General features: G+C 49.3%; 1 protein-coding gene across 3 annotated transcripts in view; it reads right to left on the bottom strand.

Annotated features, from left to right (window-relative positions):
• Positions 1-9,753, bottom strand: part of ELF4 (E74 like ETS transcription factor 4) — a 47,814-nt gene extending 38,061 nt beyond the window's left edge. Inside the window, exon 1 of one of the 3 annotated variants that reach the window (XM_036443599.2) lies at positions 9,481-9,753. The gene's annotated coding sequence lies outside the window, so the exon portion shown is untranslated. Of the gene's footprint in view, positions 1-9,196; positions 9,454-9,480 lie in introns of those variants that run through there. The other 2 variants (XM_036443601.2, XM_036443598.2) reach the window with 2 other exon arrangements.
• Positions 9,754-27,803: the final 18,050 nt, after the last annotated feature.

Here is a 27,803-nt window from a genome sequence, read left to right as displayed (position 1 = left end):
AATGGAATGCTGCTTAGCAGTAAAAAGGAATGAAATACTAATGTATGTAACAATATGCTGGAGGGTAGAAGCCACACAAAATGAGAGTACCTGCTATATTATTTCAGTTATATAAAACGTCAGAGCAGTGGTTCTCAACCTAATGCCGCGACCCTTTAATACAGCTCTTCATGTTGTGGTGACCCCCAACCATAAAATTATTTTCGATGCTACTTCATAACCATAATTTTGCTAGTGTTATGAATCATAATGTAAATATCTGTGTTTTCTGATGGTCTTAGGAGACCCACAGGTTGAGAACCGCTGCTGTAGAGAATGCAAGCTATTACAATGAGTAGTAAATAAGCCCTAGAGCTGTAGTACACAGTATAGAGAATATGGGGCAACAATAATGTATTATAATCATCAAACTTGCTATAGACTTGATCTCAATGACTCCAATCACTAAAAAGAAAGGATAATTATGTAAAGTGATAGAAGTGCTATCACAACAGCAACCATATTCTAATATATGAATGTATCAAATAAACATTTGTACACCTTAAATTTATACAATATTATATGCCAAGTATATTTCAATTAAAAAAGAAAATGCAGCCGAAACTGGCTTGGCTCAGTGAATAGAGCATCGGCCTGCGGACTGAAGGGTCCCGGGTTCGATTCTGGTCAACAGCATGTACCTTGGTTGAGGGCACATTCCTAGTAGGGGGTGTGTAAGAGGCAGCTGAGCAATGATTCTCTCTCATCGATGTTTCTAACTCTCTATCCCTCTCTCTTCCTCTCTGTAAAAAATCAATAAAATATATTTTTTAAAAATAAATAAAAAAGAAAAAGAAAAAAGAAAATGCATACTAATCAATAGTGACAGAAAGGAGATAAGTGTTTGCTCAGGATTAGAACAAGGGCTGGCAAAGGTACACAAAAAAAACTTTCAGGGGTAATGGTTTCATGAGTATCTACATATGTCAAATATTATCAAATTGCGCACTTATGTGCAGTTTCCTGTATGTCAACATTATCTCAATAAAGCTATTAAATAAAAAGTTCCATTCCCCAGATGGATATAATAACAACAGCAGTCTTTAATTTTACTAAGTCCCTTCACTATGTAACATAATTAAATTACTCTGTAATTTAACCATGTAGAATTTTATTCAATAACAGCAGCAGAGACAAAAAGCAGCAAAAGCACCAATGCTCTCCTGGAAAGCACATTCTTCGGTGGCACCAGTAGAGCCAAATTCTGAACTTTGGAACTTATTGGGTGTGCTGATTCTATTGGGTCTGTGCTGTTTTATCTTTTGTTCACTTTCACGCCAGTGTTATTGTCCCACCTAGCCTGGAATATCCTTATAGCAGTCAATGCTCTCATTCCTATTTTGAAAATCCATTTGACCTCTCACCTCCAGGAAGCTTTCCTCAACGAAGCTGAGGATGGAGAAGAATGACCTTCCTCTAGATAAATCATGATCTCCACCATTACCCACCCAATCTACAAATCTTAAAGTGCCACAGGCTCCCGCCTGATGAGGGTACATGCATCTGCATTGCTATAGCTCTGGATTTGGGTTTAGATCCTTCAGAGCAGGGGGCAGGACTTGTGTGTGAGCGCATGCATGTATGCGTGCATAGGTGCATGTGTATTAAGATTAGCAAGGCACCAAGAAAGTGGTCGCCTAACGAGGCAGGTGTTTTCTGTTTCTAAGAGAATCAGCAAAGCTGAACTAGTCTCTCTTATCCTCTGAGGGCATTATGGGAAAAAGATGAATTATCTCTTAAATGTATGTCTAAGTACCTGCTTGTTATCAGGTCATCGGGAATTTGGAGAGATTAAGACTAATTGCCCACTCTCCCATCCCCTAAGGCCTAGCAATTCTAAACTGAGGGGCTGGACCAAGTGAAGTGGTTTCAGGGGTGGTCCAGGGCGATCCAGTTTGTCCTGGGCCTCCTTGTCCTGTGGGTGGCCACAGGCTCCTCAAGCAAACAACTCATTTGATAGCAGATGGAACCTCCAAGTTACTTTGTGGGAGGCCTTTGAAACTGGAATGGCCCAGCCCCCTAGGAAGTCTGGGCAAAGGCAGTGCCCAAGTTCTAACCCCAGGCCTCTGGGCATTGGTCTAGGATGGACCCAATATCTATTCTAGCAAAAGGAGGGAGAAGTGATCAGTGTTGGCCAGTGGGCTCCCAGAATTCTACATTCATGTGTGTCAAAACAACAAACTGATGATTGCTAAATACTTGCTAGGGGTGGAATGTGAGGCCTGCTCTCAAAGGAATTAACTTACTCTGATTCTTCCAGTGAATGATACCCAAGATAAAAGCGGTGAAGAGCTGACGATGGCAATGTTTTTTTAAAATATATATTTTTATTGATTTCAGAGAGGAAGGGAGAGGGAGAGAGACAGAAACATTAATGATGAGAAAAAAATTAGTGATCAGCTGGCTCCTGCACCCCCCCACACCTAAGATTCAGCCCACAACCCGGGAATGTGCTCTGACCAGGAATCGAACCCTGACTTCCTATTTCAAAGGTCGACGCTCAACCACTGAGCCATGCCCACTGGGCTGAAGATGGCAATGTTAATGAAATATTGAAGACAAGTTTCAGTCTACACACACACACACACACACACACACACACACACCTTTCACATGGCCTCCTTATCCCTTGTAATGGGAGTGTTAACAAAAAGTTAGCAGGAAGAAGATCTGGAAAATGGTTTTAGGACTGCATATGGCATACCCCGCTGGCACTTCCAGAGAAGCAGTTGATCTCTGGAGCCTGACAAAGTCAAACATGTGTTGAAAGGGAAATAATAACAGCAACAATAATAATAGCTACAGGAATAATAACAGCTAGCACATATTGGCAGGTTAGTGTGTGCAAGACACCATGCTGAGTGCTTTACATGCATTATCTCCTTTAACCCCGACTCCAACCCTGTGAGGTAGGCACTGAGACCCAAGGTGGTCCACAGTCACATGACCAGTAAGTGGTAGGTCTAGGATACGAAGGCAGAGAGCCTGTGTTCTTTCCTGACTCTAGACAGTATGCTTCTTTAAAAAAAAATGTTTTTATTGATTTCAGAGAGGAAGAGAGAGGGAGAGAGAGAGAAACATCAATGATGAGAGAGAACCACTGATCAGCTGCCTCCTGCACGCCCCACACTGGAGATCAAGCCCAAAACCTAGGCATGTGCACTGGGAATCAAACCATGACCTCCTGGTTCATAGGTTGATGCTCAACCACTGAGCCATGTCAGCTGGGTGATAATATACTTTGAGAAGGATTTTGGGATAGACTATGAGAGGAAACGAAGCTTCAGGAAGGGCAGGTGAGGCAGGGAGTGCCAGCACTGGAACAAGAAAGTGATCCACTAAGAAAGTGAACCTCCAATGGATTTCATGTAAGGTGCCTTATGTCTCCTCCTTTTAATCTAATATATAAAATAAGGTGTGAAACTGCCATTCTCTGGAGCATTTTCTCAATTTGTTGAGAAATTCTTCCTGGAAATTGTCATCAGTTTGGTTTAAATAAACGCATAAAACTTCTTTACAGGTTTTCCCTGGTGAGTGTGGCTCAGTTGGGCATTACCCCATACACCAAAAAGTTGCCAGGTTTGATTCCTGGCAGGGCACATGGCTCAGTTTCAGGCTTGGTCCCCAGTGGGAGGTGTGCAGGAGGCAGCCAATCGATGTTTCACTCCACATTGATGTTTTTTCCTTTCTCTCCCTCTCCCTTCCTCTCTCTCTAAAAATCAATTAAAATATTTTTTTTTAAATTTCTCTACAAGTTTGGATAATTCTTACATTGACACAGGGGAGTGGAGCCGAAACTGGTTTGGCTCAGCGGATAGAGCGTTGGCCTGCGAACTGAAGGGTCCCGGGTTCGATTCCGGTTAAGGGCATGTACCGTACCTTGGTTGTGGGCACATCCCCAGAGGGGGCTGTGCAAGAGGCAGCTGATCGATGATTCTCTCTCATTGATGTTTCTGATTCTCTGTCCCTCTCCCTTCCTCTCTGTAAAAAAATCAATAAAATATATTTTATTTTTAAAAAATGGGCCAAAACGGGTTTGGCTCAGTGGATAGAGAGTCAGCCTTCGGACTGAAGGGTCCCAGGTTTGATTCCGGTCAAGGAATATATCAATAAAATATTTTTTAAAAGGGGGGGAGTGGAGTTTGCCACCTCAAAATATGCCTCTTTGGAGTTTTGGTTCTTTTATACTGGTTAATTTGAAGAAAGGTCAGACTTGGGAGAAGCTCTGAAAAACCAGTAGAAGCTACAGTTTGTGAAGAACATTTACATTTGTAGGGGAAGCCTCCATTTGTAAGAAAGTCTCCTGGTCGGTCCGTACCAGGCCTGCTTTTACTGCCAATGAAGAAGGCAGGGTCTTAAGTCTGCATACCAATCTTATCCTTGTTTGCTGTGCTCCTCGTAACCTCCCGTAACTGACTGTCCACCTTCAACATCTCTTTTGTCTTTAGTGTTTAAGGTGATGTCTTCTAACATTTTGGTGAATCACTGTGTTCCAGGAAGCGTACATGTTATTAAACTTCAATTCTTTTTCTCTGACAGAGGAGGAAGAGGAGGAGAAGGGAACCTAAGAAAAAGTTTGCTCAACCTGGGCGAGCTGCTTAGTCTCTGGCTCCATGTTGGTCTGTCTGAGAAATGTTCTGGCGCTTTCCCTTGAAGACCCTCTGCTTGAAACATCTTTCCTTGCTGCCCCACCCTCCTCCTTACCCTGGGAGCAGGCTGGGGGTCTCTTTGCAAAGAAACTCACCTTAGGATACAATTTCTTGTCCAAGAAGTCAGGGGTTGCAATGTGCTGGGGAGGGGACAGAAATGGAGGGCAGTGAAAGAGGAAAAATGATGCGTGAGGGAAGGGGCATATAAGTGTCTGGGTGTTTATATCCAATTCAACCCACCAAGGGCAAAGTTCTCCTCTATGCCAAGCCATGGGAGACACAGAAGCGGCAGAACAAATATGTGGCTAACACTTGCCCTTGCCCAGTGGTCTGAGTGGACATGTGGGAATCTCCAGACCCTTTGGTTCCTAGATGAATGAGAAAATGAAAATCACTGTCCCCCACCTGAGCCCTTGGGCTTCCAGAGAACTCCCAGGAACCTAGGCTAATTCTTACATTGACAAAGGGGAGTGGAGCCCAAACCGGTTTGGCTCAGTAGATAGAGCGTTGGCCTGCGAACTGAAGGGTCCCGGGTTCGATTCCAGTTAAGGACTTGTACCTTGGTTGTGGGCACATCCCCAGTGGAGGATGTGCGGGAGACGGCTGATGGATGTTTCTCTCTCATTGAACAGCCTGTGGCATGTCAATTTTCCTGTTCCTTTGGTGCCCCCTATCTCTCTTTTCCCCTCTCTTCTCACCAGGGACTGTGTGTGTGTGTGTGTGTGTGTGTGTGTGTGTGTGTGTATGCATCTGGGGAGGGGTGGTGTCAAAATGAAATCCCCTCAGCGTGGGTGGCAGGGAGGCCTGGCCATCTTTTGTATCTTATCAATACAGGTCGGGCTCCTGGACTGAGCCAGGCACTTTATACCCCCTAGAGTGGCGACAGGGGTCTGCGCTGAGCCACCCACACTGAATGACCTGGTCTTTTGTGTAGCATGCACTTACCAAACAATTACCCAGGCTTCCAAGGTCAGTCCACAGCCAGGGAATAGAGAGGAAGGCGTCTTTTCTCTCCTTTCTGCCTAGTCAAATCTCCCTGCGCCGCCCCACCCCCCTCAAGGTCTAGCTTGAGGCTCATCGGTCACAAAGCCTCCCCTCCCTCCTCCTGCTGCAGTTGACCTCAGAGCCTCTGGCCCTTGCTCCGAGGAGCACAATTAGCACCTGACTGTAGCTAGTCTGGCTGCTTGTCCCAGCCTCTGATTGTTTCGGGTGTCTTAGTCATCTCTCCCCCACTGCCTCCTTGGCGCACCCCTCACCCCACAGCACCTAGCACAGGTTGGACACACAGTAGGTGTTAATAAATGTCTGTTGAATCGAAGCTCAGCAGCCCCTATGAAGTCAGAACCCTCATAAGATCCCCGACGAGCAGTTCCTTGGCAACCAGCACTGGGGCCCTGCGCTACAGGGCATTAGTGGCAAGGTCAGGATTACAGGCCAGGAAAGGCTCAGCGGCCAGAGATTTGCAGGCAGGTTGGTGTTGATGAGAAAGGCCCCTCACGCCTAGGAAAGCGCCCATGGGATTCTGGGTACTGTGGATAAGTTTCCTTTCTCCCCTGCAGAACTAGTTTTCAGTCTGAGAACCACAAAGGGAGTAAATTGGCAGCGAAGCCAGAAACCTTTTTGCAGTTTAGAAATCCCAGAGAGATAACCAAGCCCGAGAAGATGAGGCTGTTCGAGGCCCTTCCCAGCTCATGGGGGAACCTACGGGCGGTGCAAGGGGCGTGACAGGCATGGACCCTGCCACTCCTTGGGTTAAGGGGTGTTTGGGGGGTAGCCCTAAATAATGTCAGCCTGCACTCAAACCCAACAAATGATACCACTGAATGTTTGCCACCTGCAACCCATGTGGGAACCAGGTCTCCTTTTCCCTGTCATTCACCCAAATTCCAGGACAGGCCTGGGGTGGGGGTGGGGCATCCAGACCACAACCCAGCCATGGTCCCTAGGCAAAGGGGTACCTAGCTCCCAGCATGGGCTCAAGGATTTCAGTCTGACGTTGACTTACAATTATTTATATAGATGACCCAGCCACTCTCTCCACCCCTCCCACATCCCCCACCCAGAGGCCCCACCAGCAGTGAGTGGTGTTCTCTTCACTACATTTTCCTCGCTGCCACCGGTGCCTGGTCCTGGGACTACCTCTCAGCAAATGTTTCGCTGAGTTGCATCTGAGCTTTAGGCACTGTACTGTTCTGATAATCCCGTACAACCTGGTGAGGTGGGTCCCATTAGACAGATGAGGAAACTGAGGTACATGACTGACTATGATCACATGGCTAGTAAATAAGAAAGCTAGCCGAAACCGGTTTGGCTCAGTGGCTAGAGCGTCGGCCTGCGGACTGAAAAGTCCCGGGTTCGATTCCGGTCAAGGGCATGTACATTGGTTGCAGGCACATCCCCAGTAGGGGTTGTGCAGGAGGCAGCTGAACAATGTTTCTCTCTCATCGATGTTTCTAACTCTCTATCCCTCTCTCTTCCTCTCTATAAAAAAAATCGATAAAATATATTTTTTTAAAAAGGAAAAAAAAAGAAAGCTAGATTAAAACTCAGACAGTCTGGTTCTAGGGATTGGAGGGAAAATGAAAATGTTGGGAGGGCGCTGAGGACCACGGCCAAACATAGGAGCGGGTATTTCTCTGGAAAACCAGCCTCCATTTGGCTGCGGTTTCAGGGGACAAAATCCCTGAGTTTTTCAGGTTGGGGTACTTTGCACATCCTTTCAATCAGGCCCGTGAACAACAGACTACGGCACTCTCGTTTTTTAGGTCCCAACAGAGGACAGAGGAAACAGAAGCCAGTGTGCCACTGCTTAGCCTGGAGCGGGAGGAGGGTGGGTTTCGGGCCCCCAGCTTGTCCATGGGTGGGCGCCAGTTCCTGAGCAACCACCGAGCAAACAGTGCAGCAGTGGGAGGAATGCCAGACATAGTTGCAAACAAGCCACTCCTTAGGCTCACAGTGGAGGCTGGGTGAGAGTGGCAACGTGGAGCCTGCTCAACGCCCCTTCCCCCCCACACACAAGAAATCCCAGCCTTTGAACCCGGGCTCAGAGACAACCACATGCAAGGCAGCCTCTTCCTCACACAGCAGCGGGCCGTAGGAAGTCTCCAGATTAATTCAGCCCCAAGATAACTCCCCGCTAAGCTGTTTCTGTTCCGAGTCCACTGAATTAATGGTAGGAAGCGCCTTATAACCGGCCAAACCCTGTGTAACTTACTGTGAGGAGGGTTTGCATTCTTGCCGGGCATACGTGTTCCCTGGGCATTTTCGGGGCCAAAGGGGAGAGCTAGATCTGCTCCCTCCATCCCCCTCCCACCTGGCACTCTGGCCAGGGGTCAGCTCTTAGGGGGTGAGTCCCTGATGGGCGTGCCCACCAGCTGTTGGGGCCGAGCAGCGGTGGCTCGGGCCCTAGGGTGGTGACCTCACTTCCGTTCCTACCTCCCCACCTCCCCAGCACTCCTCCCATTTGAGGCCCCACCAGGCAAAAATCGAGAAGTCCAAGGTTAACTGTTCCTCCCCATTTTAAGAGCTAATTAAAATGATTAGCCACAATGAACTGTCAAACATTAACCAGAAGAAGCTGCAGGACCAGACAGGCCTCAATCTTGGGCAGAGGGATGGGGGGCAGGAATCAAAAGGCCATCAAATCCCACGGTCGGTCGGTCAGGGTGTGGTGGTGGTGGGAGCAGCCAGGGGGAACGCGGCTGAACCAGGTGCCAAGGGGTCAGGAGGTGATTCTGGTCAGAACTGCACTGCCCCTGAACTCGGGCAGGAGAAAAGGGCGGCAGAGTTGGGGTGCCCTGGAGGGACCAGGAATTCACAAAACCACTGCCGCTTCAGCAGTCTCCAAAAGCAGGGCGCTGTGGGCAGGGGATCCCGCGCTGTGTGGCGGCGGAGTCCCCTGGCCGGCAGCAGAAGGAGGAACTGAGAGGCGGGAGAGCCCGGGAGAGCGGGAACGCGGGAGAGGGAAGGCTCGCACGCAAACTCCGGCCCCCACCCCCACCCCCGCCAAGCCAAGAAGTCTCTATTTTGGCGATCCAATTTTCCTGTGTGTGTGTGTGTGTGTGTGTGTGTGTGTGTGTGTGTGTGTATTTTACCCTTAGGGCGTCTGGCCCCAGAAGCCCTATGGGCCGCTGGATCAATCTAACAGCCCCCGCCACGGACCCGCCCAACCTCCTGCCCTCAGACACCCAGCTTTTGGGGGGCCTGTTGTGGAGATCAGTCCGGTCCAGGGACCCTGGCTGCCCAAAGCGCAGGAAAAAATGATCCCCACACCCTCCCCAACCCCGCCTGCGGGAATCCATTCCGATTCTAACCTGGGATCGGACCCCGGGTTCCACAAACTCACACGCGGCGGGGTGAGGCAAGGGCGGGACTCGACACGATGCGGCTCTACCCCCCCTTCCCTGGGCCCCCACCCCGACGCTCGGGGCCCCGGGGCTCTGGATCCCGCCCTCGGACAAACTTTTCGAAGTCTCCGAAGGCTCCAAGGACCGGTGCCATCGACGTACCTGAGCTGAAGTGGGCTCGGTCGCCGAGCCGCGATCGGTCGCCGGGTTCCCCTCCCCGCTCCGGGGGCCGAGATGGCGAGTCCCCAGCCCGGCCAGCCCGCCCTCTCCCAGGAGAAGCCGGGCTGGGCAAGTGGCGCCGGGATCTCGGCGCCGGCGAAAGGAGAAGTGGAAGTTGAGCGCAGCGCCTGGTCGGTTCCCCCGGCCGCTGGGGCCCGCGTCCGCCTCCCTCTCCCCTCCTCTCCTCCGGGTCCGCCTGCCCCCGCGGCCCCGCGCCCGTGACTCACCTCGGCGCGGGGGCAGGCTGGTCCGGGCGGGCTGGGCGCTGGGCTCTCCCACACGTCGCGCCGCCAATGGCAAGTTAGAGGGCGAGATGCAAATACCAGGTGAACCCACGGCGCCCCTGAGGGAACGGCTCCGGGGGGCAGGGGGGACGCGGGAGGGTCCAGGCGGCCGGTGGGGGCGCCCGGGGAGGGGGCGCGAGCCGGCGGAGACCTGCGCTGAGACAACCGGGCGAAAGGGGAAATTGCACCAGAGCCACACACGTCCCCTCAGGCGGCGGCTGGGGCGGGCGCGAAGGAGGCTGGGTGGGAGGGAGGGAAGAGCTGGAGGGAGGGACCGACGGGAGGGACCGCGGGCGGGCGGGGTGAGGGAGGGAGCGAGGGAGGGAGGAGGCGTGGTGGTGGAAACAGCGCCCCTCCACCCCCGGCCCCGCCGCTGTCGCCAGCACGGCAGGAGGAGCCGTGCCAGGGGCCCGCGAGGCCTCTCCTTCCCCTCCCGGCTCGCAGGCCCCTAGGGGACGGCGAGATCAGAGCTCCCCCGGAGAGCACAGCTCGAGCTCTGCCCTGGCCCCGGGCGGGAAGCCCCCACACAGTACCTCCGAGCGAACGAACTCTGTTCCCCGGGGACTCTGGATGGCTCTATCCAGCCCCCTTGGCCTGTACACTCCACTTGCTCGACGCCTTTGGCCAGAGCCCTGAACTCTAGATTATTGAGCTCCTCTTGTGTGCGGACCCGGCGGGAGGGCGGGGTGAACCGGTGATGAGGCCAGGAGATGCCCAAAGAATACAATTCATGAACAAATTCCAAACGGCACAGCCAGGGAATCTCTGGCCAAATGCATCCTGCGCTGGGGATGACTGGAGAGTTTGGGAAACTTCTGAGAGAAGGCAAGCCTAGAGCTCCTGGTGGGAGAGGTCAGAAGAATATGTATGGGGGAAGGGCGGGGGAGAGACGTGCAGGGGGCCCCTGGCAAGTACAAAAACAGTCCCGAGTTGGGGTGCTGGGAAAAAGCTCATGCTCCCTCCGGTCCAAAGCCAGGCTGTTTGAGACATCCACTTGAACCCCGTTTCCTCTTCTCCCCCCTTACCTTCTTCTCTGACCTGCCTCAGCCTCCACACAAGCCTCCCAACCATGTCCTACAGCCAGGAGGCTCTAGGAGGGAGGCGCTGACAACTGTCCCTCCTTATGACTCTACATCACATGTGTCAAACACAAGGCCCGCGGGCCAAATCCGTCCCGCCAGGCCTTGCAATGTGGCCCGCACCGCGCTGTCATCACTGCACTCCGCTGCGTTTCCATCACAATGACAGTTTATGACTGTTCAGTAAACCATTCGGCCCGCGATTTAGGCTGGATTTTAGATTTTGGCCCCTTCTCTGATTGAGTTCGACACCCCTACTCTACATAGTCTGGATGAGGCTGCCAATGGAGCTTGAACCCTAGCATCTCCTTGGCAGAAAGCAACAAGGCTGAAAGGGCCCCAGGGGCAGGAGGGGCCTCTGAGGGGGACAGGGGTAGCCAAAGGCCCGCAGCTCAGAGACCTGCTCAGCCACCAACATCTGCCTGCTTCCCCAGCGGTGGGGAAAGATGGTCCTTGGACAGTGCTGGTGGGTGACTCCCGTGAAGGCAGCTGCCAATGATAGGTTTCCAGGGAAAGCCCTCAGGGCTGCACTGGGGCACTGGCCCTTGAGACCTCTTGACTACCTAGAGCCAAATCCCTGATATAAGCGCCAACAGCAAGTTTCCACTTTTTTCTTTTCTTTTTTAAACATAATTTTTATTGATTTCAGAGAGGAAGGGAGAGGGAGAGAGAATCATTGATTGGCTGCCTCCTGCGTGGCCCACACTGGGGATGGAGCCTGAATTCGGGATGTTCCCTGATGAGGCATCAAACTGTGACCTCCTGGCTCATAGGTCGACACTCAACCACTGAGCCACACTGGCCTGGTACTTTTTTTTTTCTTTTCTAAGTGGGCACACTTTCCCCAGGATAGGGGGTAGTATTCCAGATCCTAGAGATACTCAGGTATCTGCTGGCCTCTTGTCTATGAGGTTCTACTATCAAAATTGTGGTAGGTCCCAGCTGTCCCTTAAGTCCCCTTTATCTTGGCCTTGAAACTCACTAGTGGACACACACACACTTTCCCATTTTACTAAGACTTCAGCGGTCTTTAACCACTAACCTGGGTACCTACTCCAGCTGTATGTCTTTAGGCAAGTCAATAACTCTCTAAACCTCATTTTCCTTATTTTTATTTTTAAATTTTTTAAATTTTTAAAATATATTTTATTGATTTTTTTTTACAGAGAGGAAGAGAGAGCGACAGAAAGTTAGAAACATCGATGAGAGAGAATCATCGATCAGCTGCCTCTTGCACACTCCCTACTGGGGATGTGCCCCCAACCAAGGTTACATGCCCTTGACCGGAATCAAACCTGAAACCTTTCAGTCCACAGGCCGATGCTCTATCCACTGAGCCACACCGGTTTCGGCTCCTTATTTTTAAAATTGGCGATAAGAACCTACCTCAGTCCCCAAAACCGGTACCACTGTCTTCTTGGGCATATATTAGCTTTATTTCTTTCTGTATTTTATTGTATATAAATGGAACGTTATGCTATAAATTTCTTCGTGTCTGGCTTCTTTTGACAAACAATTTGTGAGATTCATCTACTTTGTTGCAGATAGTCGTAGATCATTCATTCTTGTATAAAGTTTGGGACTATATCACGGCGTATTTATTCATTTTGCTGTTTAGGGACATTTGAAATTTTTTGAATTAGGGATTATTAAAAATACTGTTGCTGTGCCCTGCTGGCATGGCTCAGTGGTTGAGGGTCTATCTATATAAATGAGGAGGTCATGGTTTGATTCCAGGTCAGGGCACAGTGGGGGTCATGTCCAATTCTCTCTCATCATCAATGTTTCTATTTCCCTCTCCCTTCCTCGCTGAAATCAATAAAAAAATATTTTTTTAAAATACCGTTGCTGTGAGAGGGTAAAAAAAATGACCTATGACATAAGGCTGTGATGAGGATTGAGTGAGGTAACCTATGTCTATTGGCAGTGCCTGGTGCCTAGTAAGCCCTCAATAAAAATTGGCTACCTTTGGTATCATCTTTATCTTAATTTTGCTTTTCATTCCCAAGCTCTCAGGGTGAGAGAGTGGAGAGGTCTGACAGTGCCAGGCCAGAATCTTTGGAGGACTAATGGTGGAGCCCTCCTATGAGTGTTTGTGGTTTAACCCAAGGCTGAAGGCTCAAGACACAGAAAAGCCAAAGCAGAGGTCTTCCTCTTGGGAAGGGTGGGGAGAGAGGACAGCACTGTCCTGACCAGCTCAGGACAGTGACCTGATGCCTACTAGAGACCTGGAGCCCAGGGCCTGTGGGAATCCCATAAGTTCCTACCTTCCCCAGCCACTCAGAACTAAGCACAGCCCCATGATCTGGGAGTTGTACCCAAAGCAAACCTATCCCCTTGATGAAACTCGGTGCCAACCTCACCCCGGGGAGCCATGGGCCATCTGAATGACCTTTGTGGCTCCAGGTCAGCCGGGCTGCCCTTCTCAATGACCTTGTTGCTGTTTCCCAGACTGCCAGCCCTTCCCCACCTGGCTCCCTACTCTTCAACTTACCCATCGGGTGAGCTGCAGCCAGGCGGGGCCAGCAAGCTGAGATCACCGCTCCTGATGACAGCCATGCTGTCTCTGCCAATGGCTCATTCCCTGACTTGGCAGGAATTCCCCTTCTCGAGTTGCCCACGGATGCCCAGGCCGCGCCATCCAACGTGCACTCTCAGCCTCTTTCCTTCCAGCCCTGTTTCTCCCTTATTCTCCAACACTTACTCGGTCCTTTCTGGCCCCAGAACCTGGATCATTCCAGGATTAGAGGGGCCTCTTGGCCGCCCATAGCCTGCGGAGGGACACCTCCCCATTTCTCTGCTCAACTTGCCTTTCCACTTTGGCAACTTTCTCAGCCCCCCTCTGTCCCCTCTTTGAAGTAGTGCCTGACAGCCTGTGTTCTTCTACAGATCGCCCCAGGTTCTTTGGAGACGAGGTTGCTTCCCCCACCCTGAGCCCCTTAGCTCCAACACATTCCATCCAAACCGTGGCCAGAACAAACTACCACACGGTCCCAGCTTCTGTGGCCATGGCCCTTACTTTCCACCGCAGACATGCTAGAAAAGCTGCCTATCGAGCAGATTTTCAGATTGAAAAGCATATAAAAAACCAGGAGAGAAGTTATAGTTTAAAAGGAGCCCTCCCGCCGAAACCGGTTTGGCTCAGTGGATAGAGCATTGGTCTGCAGACTGAAAGGTCCCAGGTTCGATTCCGGTCAAGGGCATGTACCTTGGTTGCGGGCACATCCCCAGTAGGGGGTGTGCAAGAGGCAGCTGATCAATGATTCTCTCTCATCGATGTTTCTAACTCTCTATCCCTCTCCCTTCCTCTCTGTAAAAAATCAATAAAATGTATTTAAAAAAAAAAAAAAGGAACCCTCCCACCTGTGAAGTTGAGAAGGCCCCTATAATTCTGTCTATCCAGCCAGCAATCGTGCCTGTACTAATATGTTCAGTAACTCATGGTTTGCCTCTATTGGGTTTATATGACAAGGCCCTAGCTAGATCCAATGATAGCTAGAAAGCTCTAAGTCCCAGGTTGTGGCTGGACATATAAGGAATGTTTGTTCAAAGAAAAGATTGTTGAGCCCGGCCAGTGTGGCTCAGTGGTTGAGCATCGACCTTTGGACCAGGAGGTCACCGTTCAATTCCCAGTCAGGGCACATACCCAGGTTGCAGGCTTGATCCTTAGTGTGGGGAAGCCGGTCAATGATTCTCTCTCATCATTGATGTTTCTGACTCTCCTTTCTCCCTTCCTCTCTGAAAGCAATAAAAATATATATTTTTTAAAAAGGTAAGAAAAAGATTGTTGAGTAAGTAGTTGCAAAACAGAAAAAGTCCCTGGGATAGCTTATACGAAGTGCTCCCTCCTGGGATGATGGTCTGTTGCCCTGGCCCATATTTGGTTGTAACGCGGGTGGGGATGTGCCTGGGCCAAGCACAGGCATACAAATGGAAGGATGAGGTTGGGAGCAACTTCCCAGACCATAATTTTCATCTGGCCTGCCACCTTTATTGGTCAGAGCTCTTGGAAAGCCACTTGCTCTTCCGACGGAACCCTGCTCTCACTGAAATGGAGAGTTATACCTTTGCTCTCCAGGCCTTTGCAGGGACTGGCCCTGGCACCATGAGAACCCCTCCAAAACTTCAGAGAACTGCTGGGTTCAACTTCTTGGAATGCTGGATGTAGCTCAGGGGCCTGCCTGGAGGCAGATGACAGCCCTGGCATAGGAAGTATCTTGTGCAGGCCTAGTGTAAGGTGACCAGATGGCTCGATTTTGGCGGGACAGTCCTGATTTTTAACAAATTTTCCCGCATCCCTCGGCATTTTAAAAAAGTCCCGATTTTTTTCAGAATCGAAGGCCAGATAAAGAGCTTCACTAATTAAAAAAAGCTAAAGGAGTTCATCACCGCCAAACCAGAATTATATGAATTGCTGAAGGGGGTTCTTTAGGAAGAGGAAGAAAATAAAGACAAAAATTATGAACAACAAATACGTAACTATCAACAAGTGAATCTAAAAACCAAGGGAATTAAAAAATCTGATGAACAATATTAACTGTTGAATATAATAGAATCAGAGGTATGGAAGGGGAGTGAACTGACAATTCTCTGGGAAAAGGGAAGTGGGGGGCGTGCGGAAGAGACTGAACATAAACTGTGCACCTATGGATGAGGACAATGGGGGGTGGGGAAAGGGCAGAGGGTGGGGTAGGAACCTGGTGGAGGGGAGCAATGGAGGGGGGAAAAATGAGGAACAGTTGTAATAATATGAACAATAAAGATTTATTTAAAAAATAAAAAATAAAATATAAAAAAAAAGTCCCGATTTTTGGAAAGATTTGGGACAAATTGTTAAAAATCGGGACTATCCCGCCAAAAGCGGGACATCTGGTCACCTTAGCCTAGTGGGCTTTATTTTTTTGACGGGGGAGGACAGATTCAGTACCCTTTCAGGCCCCCTCTGCAAAAAATTTTTTTAAAAAAAATAAGGCAGAAGTAAGTGGTTTGAGGCAGAGTTAAGCAAATGAGAGCCAGCCCCCTGGCGTCTCTAATCTCACTGGTCCCTAATCGCTGTCAGGGAGCCAGGGCTCAGCCTGGAAAAGTCCCTGGGAGCAGAACAGAGGGTAGGAGCCTGCTCTGGGGCATCTATCAGAGGCAGCAAAACATCCAGTTTTCAAGCTACTCTCCAGTGGAGCCAGAGTTGTAGGCCCCTCAACCCCTGGGACCTGCTGGCCCAACACCCATCTTGTACGGCAGGTGGCTTCACTGTGCCACCAGGCCCTGCAGAGATGCCAAATGACGCTCAAAAGGTGTTTCCCCTCGTTATCCACAGGAAAAAACAAGTGGTTGCTGCTGGGCCAAAGGATTGGGATGGGGAGCAGAGGGACAGCAACACCGGCAGGCCTTCTGTGGGTTCTTGGGGGGCAGGGACACAAGCTGGGTGTTCCCTCTTCAGACGGAGAAGAGGCTCAGGGGAGTGGAGAGGGCTCCAGTGACATTGGGTTGAGGCACTACACATTATCTACAAGGAATAGCGGCCCCTGGAGTTGGGCAGGACGGTGGCAGTAAGAATGGCCACAAGAGAGTTGGGAAGGGGTGTTTGACTGGAAAGAGAGATCAGACAGGACTCAGACTGGGATATCACAGTGGGGGCATGGCGCTTGACTCCAAATCCTGGGAACCAGATGAGGTGGGATAGTGGGGAGAGGCTCTGAGGAGGTCTCCTCAGCTCTTCATGTCACCCTTCCTCACATCCTGCCGAGGGGTGGCTCCAGGCTGAGGTTTGTCCCAGGAGGGAGATGATTCTGCATTTTTTGGATTGCCCCATCCCACAGGGAGGCAAGAACAGCCTGAGACATGCGCTAGACAGAGGCCCAAGGGGAATGAAGCCACTCCTCAGTTTCCTTGCCCTGCCCCCACGCCAGGGGTCCAGGGTTGTTGTTGTTGAATCCAGAAAAATACAACATCTAATGTCTATAAAGGTGCAGTATGAGTCATTTCATGGAATGTCTAGGCCCCTTCTCTGGCAGCAAACAAACTTTCCAGCCCTCTTTTGAGGAAGCCATCCAACTCCGCTGCTGCTCGTGGTGTGTGAGCCGTTGTGTGTGGGGCTGTGTGTGGGACGGGTATCTGTAGGGCCTTGCCTGCCTATGTGTGTGTCCGTTGTGGGTCTCTCAGATGCGAATGAGAGCATAACCCTGGACCGAGGTGGTGTGTGTGTGTGTGTGTGTGTGTGTGTGTGGCGTGCGCTTGCGCACTCACAAGGGCCAATTCTTGGATATGAGTCCCCCTCTCGCGTTTGTCTGTAAGGCAGTATGGTATGTGAGCCTGTGTGTCTGAGGGTGTCTACGTGTACATTTTTTCCTCCTTGCTGCCAAATTATCTTCCCATCTCTCCCCTCAAGAAGCGAAGGGCTGGCTGAGGGAAGCTAGCAGTCCAAAGGGGGGCAGCTGGAGAGGGGAGTGGGGTTGGAGGGAAACCAAAGCAATTCCACTAGTCGGAGGAAAGTGTCAGCCAAGGATGAAACTGAAACCGAGGCAGCAGCAGCTCGAAGGCACCAGCACCCTGGGATCGTCCTGGGCTTCGGTTCCTCCCACTCCCCCGCCCCCCCGCAGCCGGCTGGGGAGATTAGTCAGCCTAAAATTCCCACCCTGCAGTCTCCACTTGAGGCGGAGGCTTGGAGGCCCCGGCCAGCCTAGAAATTGGCCAGTGGCTAGCACGTGACCCCACGAGCTCCCATTATCACATTAACACAAATTAGTATATCAGATCCTGTCCCAGTCACCTAGTGGGGGTGGAGCCAGGCTGGAGAAAGAGGCCAATACGCAGGCCCTACTCCAGGACAAGCCAGCCTGAGGGCATCAAAAGAGGGGGCAGGCTGAGAACTGGGGCAAGTCAGGTTGGGGACAGAGAGAGGGGACAGGGACTTCAAGATTCGATAGGATCCTTTTCTCAGCACTTGCTCTGGGAGGAGACACCTTGGGGAAGGGGTTAGTGAGTTAGAAAGGAGGGGGTTTCCAGGAATAGCTGGGCACCGCCCTGTAGGAAGGAGGCCCGGGCTCTGAGGTCTGGGCAGGAGACAGACGGTATTTCTCCTGGCACACGCTGAAACCTGGGAACGTTTAGGATCCTTGGGCTTTTTTTTTTTTTTTTTTTTTTTTTACCCTTTTCCTCTTCTTTATGGAAAATCCTTAGATAACTTTCTCAGATGGCTTTGGACATCCTGAAAACAGGGAGAAGAAGTATCCAGAACAACACTAGTACATGCCATAGCTTGTGTAGCTTGGTACAGAAAAAAGGAGACTTACTTTGTACACATGTAAAGTTGTGTCGTGGGAATAGCCACTGGAGCCTCTGAAAAGGGTGAGACTGGAACCCCAACAACTTTTATTTTCAGCTTAAAAGTGTCTGACCACAGGTTATTTCTGTGCCCCGATACATGTTCACTAAACAGCCACCACACAATCATGAACCAGCCCGAGGTCAGCAGCATCATGACTTCCAAAGCTCAGGGCCTGCAAGGAGGTAGGACGCAAAGTTTTATCTACCGAAGCTAAGGCTGCAAGTTTGAGCCCTAAATGGGCCTCTTAGCTTTTTTCTTTTTTTTTTTTTTCTTTGTGGCTGCTGACTACCGGATTGACAAGCCTGGAATCCTTAACCATTGCCCTACATCCAGCCCCAGGCTGAATCCCAACCCCTCAATAAGGCTAAACCCTGGTCCCAGGCTGTATGGCAGCACCAGCCAGTCTATCCCTGTGCGGGAGATGCATTCTGGATCTCAAGGGTGCCAGGCTAGGGAGTGGCCGTTCGGGAGAGCCCACCCCCAACGCCCAAGACGCGACTCAAAGTTTCCATTCTACTGCCCGCGGGTCAAGAGCGCCGGCAACAGAGAGGAAAGACATTCTGAAACCGCAGTCCCTTTGCTGAAGGTGAGCTGGCCTGAGAGAGTGGACTATTAGAAGGGGCAGGAGCAGGCCCCAAGCTTGGCGCTAGCGCAGCAGGTAGGCTCTCTGGATCTCCAACCACGTAGGGGGAGCGCCGGCCCCCGGCACAGAGGGGGTTCTGGCGGCCCCTCCCGCCTTTGCGTGGCCACCCCCTATTTCTGTTGCTTGCCTTCCAAAGCCCAGATCCCAGAGGGCTGAGCTCGGACGGGCGCCCAGGGCGCCTCAGTAGCACCACCTGCAGGCGAGCTGGCGCAGTGCGGCGCCTGGGGCCCAGGAGGAAGGAGGAGGAGAGAGGAGAGGTCAGCTCCCCCACCAGAGTCTTCCCGGCTGCACGTACCTTCCCTCGCTGCCCCAGCCCCCCAGAAGGCCTGGCTAGCCCCGAGCCTGTCCAGCCACAGGCTGCCGGCGACCCCGACCTTGCATTCCTGTTGCTTGGCTCCCAGCGGCCTCTTGCCGCGGGCGCCTCTTCTCAGGAAGTAGTGAAGTCACACTGAACCGGATTCGCTGACTCATGAGAATTCCCCCTCCCGCCCCCCCTCAACACACACACCTTGAAACTTCCCTTGGATCCTTTCTTTCCTGCTCCCGCCCATCCCCCCGCTTCCTCCTGTCCCCTCAGGGCAGCTCCCGGCTCCTAGGAAAGACCCAGTGGAGAACTCCATGCTTCTGTCACAACCAGGCCACTGTGCACTGTTCTGGAAATGTCAGGCAGGGTACTGCATATTCCCAACTATCAGCAGAGCTCCCGCTAAGGTATCCTTTTTCCTTCTTTTTTTTTTTAATATTTTTTTTTATTGAATTTTTTACAGAAAGGAAGGGAGAGGGATAGAGAGCTAGAAACATGGATGAGAGAGAAACATCGACCAGCTGCCTCCTGCCCAGCCCCTACTGGGGATGTGCCAGTAGCCAATGTACATGCCCTTGACCAGAATCAAACCTGGAACCCTTCAGTCAGCAGACTGCCGCTCTATCCACTGAGCCAAACCAGTTTCTTTCGGCCCACTAAGGCATCCTTTTGCAATTATTCCCCTCCCACAGGGAATACCGGCTGAGAGGAGGGCATCTGGGGATTTCCTTCCCTCCTCAGGGCTTTCGAACTGACTGGGAAGCTGACAGCTCTTCTTTGGAACCAACTCTTCCAAGGAACTGGGCAGCATGCAAGCTTGTGCCACCATGGGGACACGTATAGACTGCCCCGAGCCTTGAGCTGCCCCTGACCTTTGCATTAAGTCAAGCTGATCACCTGATAGGTCGCCATGGCCCTTCCTTTTAGAGCTCGGTGCTGAGTGGGTCCAGGTTGAGATGGGGGTAACGTTGAAGCCAACGATTTTCTGTTTTCAACCCCCCATCCTACTGTGCCCCTAGTTTGAGGACTTCCACTGGCATGGGAGACCAGAATCCCACATTGCTTGCTTGGTATACTAGTCTCAACAAGGTGGCTCAGGGTCTTAGGCCAGGGCTGGGGAAGGCTTCAAGCTGAAGGAGCTCTGCTGCTCTCCTCTGAAATACCCAAAGCTCCCTTTTCCCTCCAGAGGGCAGGGATCCTAATGCATCTTTCCCACCCAGCAAATCATGGTATTGGGTGAAGTTTCCTTTCGTCTGTACTGTAAGAGCCAAGAGCCAGGTGCCGCTGAAGCTTGCAAGCTTCCCAGCTCACTTGTCTCTGCACTTCTAAGCTGGACTCTGTCAAGGCCATGGCCAATGTCGAAATGGCCATAGACTAAGAGCAAAGGGGGTGAACAGGCTGGTCTTGGGGCTTTTATGGCATGAGGGGGAGTTCTCCTCTGGGCATAAAGTTGAGAGCTGCCCTGTCCAACCACCAGCTCTGCAGGGTATAGTTGTCAGGAATTTGAGCCATTAAATGGTTGGGTAGAGATGTATGTGCTAGGATTATGGCCGAGAATAATCCCACTATAGAGCCTTCTTGGGGAAATTCTGAGCTGGAAGCCAGTTTTTTGAAGGGGCTAAAGGATGCTACCTTTCATGGAGCCATTTGTGAGGCTGTCATGCACCCCAGGGAGAGCAAACAAGGCAATGGTGCAATTTCTAGGGGTCCTAGGTCTAGATATAACTTGTTAAAGAAGAATCATAAGCTACAAACACAAAACCAAACTTGTAAATCTATTTGAGACAAAGGGACAAGGTGGAAAGATGTTTGTCTAGGGCTTTGGGTCCCATTAGCATTTGCTCTCAACCTTAGAGATCAAAGGCAACTGAGTCCATGGAAAGATAAAGAAAGCCTGAGCACCTAAGAGACTGCGGTACACAGGAGGTTAGAGCTGAGGGTGGAGAGATGATCTAGTGCGTTCCCCTCATTTTACAGATGAGGATGCCCGGATTTAGGAAAGTGGCTGCCTGGTTTCTCCAGGAGTGAATGGTAGAGCCAAGCAAGACTCAAATCCAGAAGAGCGTTCCTAGAGATGAGAGAGAAGACAAGAACGTTAGAATGGAGGGAGAACCATCACTTGGTCGGTGAAAGAAAAGCCTACCGTGTTTCCCCGAAAATAAGACATCCTCTGAAAATAAGACCTACTTACAGATTTCCTTCTGAGTGAAATATAAGGCATCCCCCCTGAAAATAAGCCCCCCCCCCAGGCTAAACATGAGAGATTTGGTCCACTGATTCTGAAAGAAATAGAGTCACAAGAAATTCACCAGGAAATTCAGGAATTGGATTGTTATGATGATGTTCCAGAAGATTGTCATTGAATAAATGAGTAAATTCTTGATACTGTAGGATTCACAGTTTGTCTGGTTTGTGTTCACAACTACCGTACTACCGTACCGTATACAGGTAATAAATTTCCTTTATTTTTCATTTAACAATAAATGTGTACCGTATTCTTCTTCATGGAAAAATAAGACATCCCCTGAAAATAAGACCTAGCGCATCTTTGGGAGCAAAAATTAATATAAGACACTGTCTTATTTTCGGGGAAACAGGGTAGATGCCCTGGCTGGGTGATTCAGTTGGTTGAAGCATCATCCCATGCACCGAAAGCTTGTGGGTTCAATCCTCACTCAGGGCAAGTATGTAATTGATGTTTCTGTCTTACATTGATGTTTCCTCCCACCCCTCCATTCCTCTCTCTCTCTCCCTCTTCCTCCCCCCTCTCTGAAATCAATACAAACATATCCTCAGGATTACAAAAAAGAAAAGCCTAAACTAGGTTAGAAGCAGAACTACAAAGCAATCTGAAGAGTAAAGAAATTCCAATCTGAACTCACACACCATACCCCCAGCACTTAACATTGCACTGATGGCTCCCCTTGACCTGTGTCCACTACTAGGTTATAAAGCCAGAGGGCAGGGAGTGTATTACTCATGTTTTTTTTCTTTTTTGAATTTCTGTGCATTTATTTGAGCCAACCTGTGGACATATGCCAGGAAGCAGAACCTCACCGAATTGAGATAATGCTCACTTACTCATGCTATCTCCAGGGACTATTACACCATGGCATGCAGTAGCTGCGCAGTAAATGTTTGCTAGCTGACCAACAAATACACTTATTCATGTATGTATGTATTCATTAATTCAACACCCACATTAGGTGCTCCTCCAGAAGCATTTATGAGTTTTGCTACAAATGACAAGATATCATAGGTGGGAACCTGCCTGGGAAGCCAGGCACCTCTGTCCCAGACATGACTCTTGAGCTTTCCCCAATACAGACCTTGGAGACTCTACTGGGATGAGGCAAGATCTTCAGGAAAGTACAAAACTAGCCAAAATTCACGGGGGTCTCTGCCTTGTAGTGGGCCTAGAGAAGATATTTTGGCTATTTGTCCCTAAGTTGTCAGTGCCCATCTGTCAGAGACCACTAGGATATGCTTAGGGTTGAAAAAGTTGGGTTTATGTTTACTGTAGTGAGGGGTATTGCACACCATGGGGAACTATGGGTTATCTCAGGAAGAGGGTGCTAGAAAGGACTTAATAGGATTTGAGCTGGCCTGGGTGATTTGGGGAGAGTTTAAGGAAGCTGGGCTTTGCTCTGGATTGGATGCCAACAGGAAGCAGGTAAATTCAAAGATTGGGTATTGAATTAAAAAAAATCTTTAAAAAATATAATTTTATTGATTTCAGAGAGGAAGGGAGGGATGGAGGGAGGGAGAGAGAGAGAGAGAGAGAGAGAGAGAGAGAGAGAGAAAGAGATCAGTGATGAGAGAGAATCATTGATCGGCTGTCTTCTGCATGCATCACAGAGGGGATCAAGCCCACAATCCGGGCATGTGCCCTACTGGGAATCGAACCATGACCTCCTGGTTCATAGCTCAAACCACTGAGCAACATTGGCTTGGCTAAATAAATCATCCGTTAAGAGGGCAGACTATAGTGAAGCTAGTGCTAAAACTGGTAAGGAAGCAGCAGTCACTCAGATTAGCAAGGAAAGTGGAGAGTGTATTTGATCATTTCTGTGGTTTGGGCAATGTTCATGTTTTTGTCTGTGTTTACACATGATTATGGAGTAGCCTTGTTTTTGTCTAGGTCCACCATGGTCAGAGCAGCCTTGTTAGATGCTAATGTCATGAATCTGTTTATGTTTAGTAGAACACCCAGGACCAACGTGAGTGCCAAGCCAGTTTGTAGCAACACCAAAGCCTAGCCTGCAGTCCCAGGTCAGCTTCTGGATGTCAGGACCTGCCTTTCTCTTTTTCAAAATGTTCTTTTTTGAGATGATCCCTGTTTTGGCAGTTCAGTATCTAAATATTTAGACCCTCCCTGTACTCTGACCTAGTCACACCCATTTGTAGAACCAGCCAGTCAGGAGAACGTCATTACTGGCTTGGGCTGTGTGTCTCTGTGTGTGGTTTTGTGTACGTGTGAGTCTGCGCCCGCCAGAAGTTCCCTGATAAGATGGGAAAGCTGCCAGTGGCAGTCCTGCTTCACCTCTGGGCCCACAGGACTTCCCTCTGCTTAGAGAGCAAGGCACTGGGACTGAGTCCCAATGATCTCTAGGGCAACAAGGGTGCCCAGCTTTAGGCGGAGTCAGGGAAGGACAGGGGATACTGCCAAACTTGAGAGGAGCGGGAAAGGGAAGGGGTAGTGGTGGAAGGGAGGGGAGGGTTCCTTTGTATAAATGGGTCTCTAGAGGAGCTGATTTTCCTTCAAGGAAGCAGTCTGCAGTAGGTCACTGTGGATACCCCACCCCTATCCTTTTCTGCTTTCAGTCTCTCGTCTCCAAAACAGGCCCAGTTAATTAAAACAACTACAGAGAAGTCACATATGTTGATCTCATCCTCCACACAGAGGCTTACTCTGACATCTTTACAATCAAACACACGTCCTTCTCTCTCTCTCTCGGGTCCATCTCTTCAGCTGAAGTAAGAGGACATCTGCTGTTCCCTGTAGGTGGCCAGACAAAGGCTAGTACCATCATGAAGAGGTGCCGAGGTGCCACATGACAGCATTTGTAAAACAGCAGAGAAAAGCGAGGCCAAAATCAAGTGGGTGGGTTCCAAACGCTCGATATTTTGGCAGAGCCCCAACTGTTCTTTGCAGGGTGTGACTAGCCCTGTTCTGCACTGTGCTGTGGCCCAGCTAATTACAGACTGGCTATTGAGGGCCAGACCTCAACTGGCACTGCTCGCCTGTACAGTCAGAAATCGTTCCCTGTGATCCTTGGGGTAAAGTGGCAAGTCATAGCGGTGGGTGAAGTGATGGGGGTCTGATAACTTGGATTACAGGGAACAGGGACTATAAGGCAGAGGCTTGTCTTTGTGTGTGTGTGTGTGTGTGTGTGTGTGTGTGTGTGTGTATATATATATATATATATATATATATTTCAGAGGAAGGGAGAGAGAGAAATATCAATGATGAGCCCTACCTGGTTTGGCTTAGTGGATAGGGCATCGGCCTGTGGACTGAAGGGTCCCAGGTTCCATTCTAGTCAAGGGCACATTCCCGGGTTTCGGGCTCAATCCCCAGTGGGGGGCATGCAGGAGGCAGCCAGTCAATGATTATCTCTCATTGTTGTTTCACTCTCCCTCTTTGTTTCTCTCTGAAATCAATAAAAATATTTTTTTAAATAAATATCAACGATGAGAGAATCATTGAGCGGCTGCCTCCTGCACGCCTCACACAGGAGATCGAGCCTGCAATCTCAGGCATGTGCCCTGACCGGGAATCAAACTGGGACCTCCTGGTTCATAGGTTTACACTCAATCACTGATTCACACTGTCTGGGAGGCTCAGTTTGTTTGTTTTTAATTGATTTTTAGAGAGAAGGGAAGGGGGAGGGAGAGAGAGGGGAACAGTGATATGAGAGTGAAACATTGATTGGCTGTCTCCCACATGTCCCTGCTGCTGGGGAACTAGTTGCAACTCAGGCATGTGCCCTGATCAGGAATCAAACTGGCAATCTTTTGGTGCACAGCACAGTGCCCAACCAACTGAGCCACACCAGCCAGGGCAGAGGCCTGTTTTTACAGTAAGCCCTGTTATCTAGCACCATCCAACCAAGCAACAAGTACTTGCTCAGCATTTGCCAGTTTTTTTTTTTCTTTTTTCTTTTTTGTGTGTGTGTGTGTGTGTTTTGGGGGGGCAGTTACCCCTATCTTGAAAAAAAGTCTCTGCTCTGGGCTAGCTTACAATCAATTTAAGCAGTGACCACTAGTAATGCAGAAAATGACTTAAAGAACAATCAAATCCAAAGGCAGTAAGTGCAGTTGGAGTTCAGAGATGAAATCACTCATGGACACTAGTCCAACTATTACCACTACAGCAAAGTGGGATTTCATTTGGGCCTTGAAAGATGAGCAGGATCTGGATAAGTAAAAGGGAATAGGGATGGTGTTCCAGATGTGAAGAGCATGAACAAAAGTTTAAAGGTGGCGATAAACCAGATGTGTATGTGTGCATGCACATGTGTGTATGAAGTCATGGGGGAGAAGCCTGGACAAGACAAAGCGGGCTGAGGTCAGGAGCACAATGGAAGACTTTGAACTTGATGGGGTTGGTGGCAGGGAGTCACTGTATTAGTATGTTCTTCAACAAGGGAGACGTGACTGACTGATGCTTTAGGAAGTGATATAGCAGCAGTTGACTAAGGATGGATGCTCTGGTTGATCTCCATTTTTGGTGTGTCCACAGTACTTTGTCTTTCAATGAACACATGTCACTATCTTATACTTCTGCATTTACGTTTGCCTTCCTCACTGACAGGAGTTTAAGTGGCCATGTTTTCTTTCTTTTCCTCTGCCGACATCCTCCTGTCTCATAGTAGACATTCAATGAACACTGATTAGATGAATAGATAATTTCATTTTACAAACTGAATTATGACATCCCATGTAAGGATCATAACTGTCAAAGAATTACACTAAATTACACATAATGCTAAAACAAGGTAAATCACAATTTGATCTTTAAAAAAGATGATTTGTGAAACACTTCAGGAACTTAGTGTTCTACCATCATCTTTGTAAGCAACAATTATTATTGTATAATGAGCCCTGTCTCACAGGATACTAGGCGAGCTTCCCACTGATGGATTTAGAAATGTCATATGTCAGGCCATATTTCACCAAACCTGTGTGTGCGCGCGCGCGCGCGCGCGCGTGTGTGTAGTAAAAATTGTTCTAGTGCAGTTCATTTATAAAGTGGACATTGGTCCATTCTATTGTTCAAAGGGGATTTCATTGTAGCTACAACTCCTGGTAAACAAACTCAATATTTTAAAAAATCCAGAGTGATAATTTTCTCAACAAAAGATTCACATTGGCCTGGCTGGTGAGATTCAGTGGTTGAGTGTCAAGCTATGAACCCAGGAGGTCAGGGTTCAATTCTAGTCAGGCCACATGCTTGGGTTGTGGGCTCAATTCCCATTGTGAGGCCTGCAGGAGGCAGCCTATCAATGATTCTCATTATTGATTTCTCTCTCTCTCTCTTCCTTTCTTAAATCAAATATATATATATATATATATATATATATATATATATATATATATATATATATATATTTAAAAGATTCACATTGGACTCCTGAAAGTGGTAAAAATTTTCTCTTGATTTAAATAAAATTTGATTTTTTAAAATCCTCACCTGAGGACATCTTTCTATTGATTTTGAGAGTGGAAGGAAGGAGACAGGAGAGAAAAACATGAGACACACACATAGATTGGTTGTCTCCCACGCCCACCCTGACCAGGGCCAGGGATTGAGCCTGCAACCAAGATATGTACTCTTGACCAGAATCAAACCTGGGAATTTTTTACTCCATGGGCCGACGCTCTATCCACTGAGCCAAACTGGCTGGGGTGTATTTGATTTTTTAAAGTAAACTGAAATGCAAAAAAAATGAGTTGACTTAGGAAACTCTTCTATTCCCAGAAAACCATCTATAAAGTGAGGTATGCCTACAAGCCTATTTAGATAAAAGGGAGTGGGAGAGGGCAGATTTCTAGTTTGGGGGAAGAGTAGGTGGAATCGTCGAGAGATCATGATCCCTCAAGGAGTTAGTCTCCAGGTTTAGCCATGAAGTACCAGGTCTCTGAACCCTTGTCTCTGTTTGCAGTAAATGTCCTTTCTGCCTCCCTCCTTGATCCCCCGCAGGACCCATGCAGTTCTGGGAGGGTGGTGGTAGTACACATAGGTGTTTTTCCAGGTAGAGTCTATCCCATATGTTTGTGTTCACTCCTTCAACAATGATTTACTAAGTACCTATGTGAGCCACTCTAGTACTAAGCTCTGGAGATATAACCAAGATCAAAATATTAAAGCCATGATTTCATCTCCCAGGAAGTGACAGACCAGCAGGGAGACATAAGGAACAGGCTTGGAAGGGTCAGGAAAGTCTTTAAAAAATAATTTTATTGATTTCAGAGAGGAAGTGAGAGGGAGAGATAGAAATATCAATGATGAGAGAGAATAATTGATGGGCTGCCTCTTGCATGCCCCACACTGGGGATTGAGCCTGCAACCCAGGCATGTGCCCTGACCAGGAATCAAACTGTGACCTCCTGGTTCACAGGTTGACACTCAACCACTGAGCACGCTGGCCAGGTAAGGGAAGCCTTCATAGAGACCAGGACCTTCCCCAGAGGGGAAAGGGGTCCAACACTGTGGACAGACCACAGCCGGTACACACAGAGAGGTCTGGAGGGGTGAGAGAGCTTAGGGAACTGAAAGGAGTTTAGAGCGTGGAGCAGGGAATACAAGGCTGAGAAAAATCACGCACTTATTAGTAGCTCCAATTTGCTTGTTCTCTGATATGCATGGCTTTCCTCCCTTCACCTACCCACTCCGTTGCAAAAAAAGCAGAA

Source organism: Pipistrellus kuhlii, unplaced genomic scaffold (genome assembly GCF_014108245.1).
Source record: "Pipistrellus kuhlii isolate mPipKuh1 unplaced genomic scaffold, mPipKuh1.p scaffold_m20_p_19, whole genome shotgun sequence".
NCBI lineage: Eukaryota > Metazoa > Chordata > Mammalia > Chiroptera > Vespertilionidae > Pipistrellus > Pipistrellus kuhlii.
Note: the sequence above shows the minus strand (reverse complement) of the source record. Positions and strands in the feature narration are given on the sequence as shown.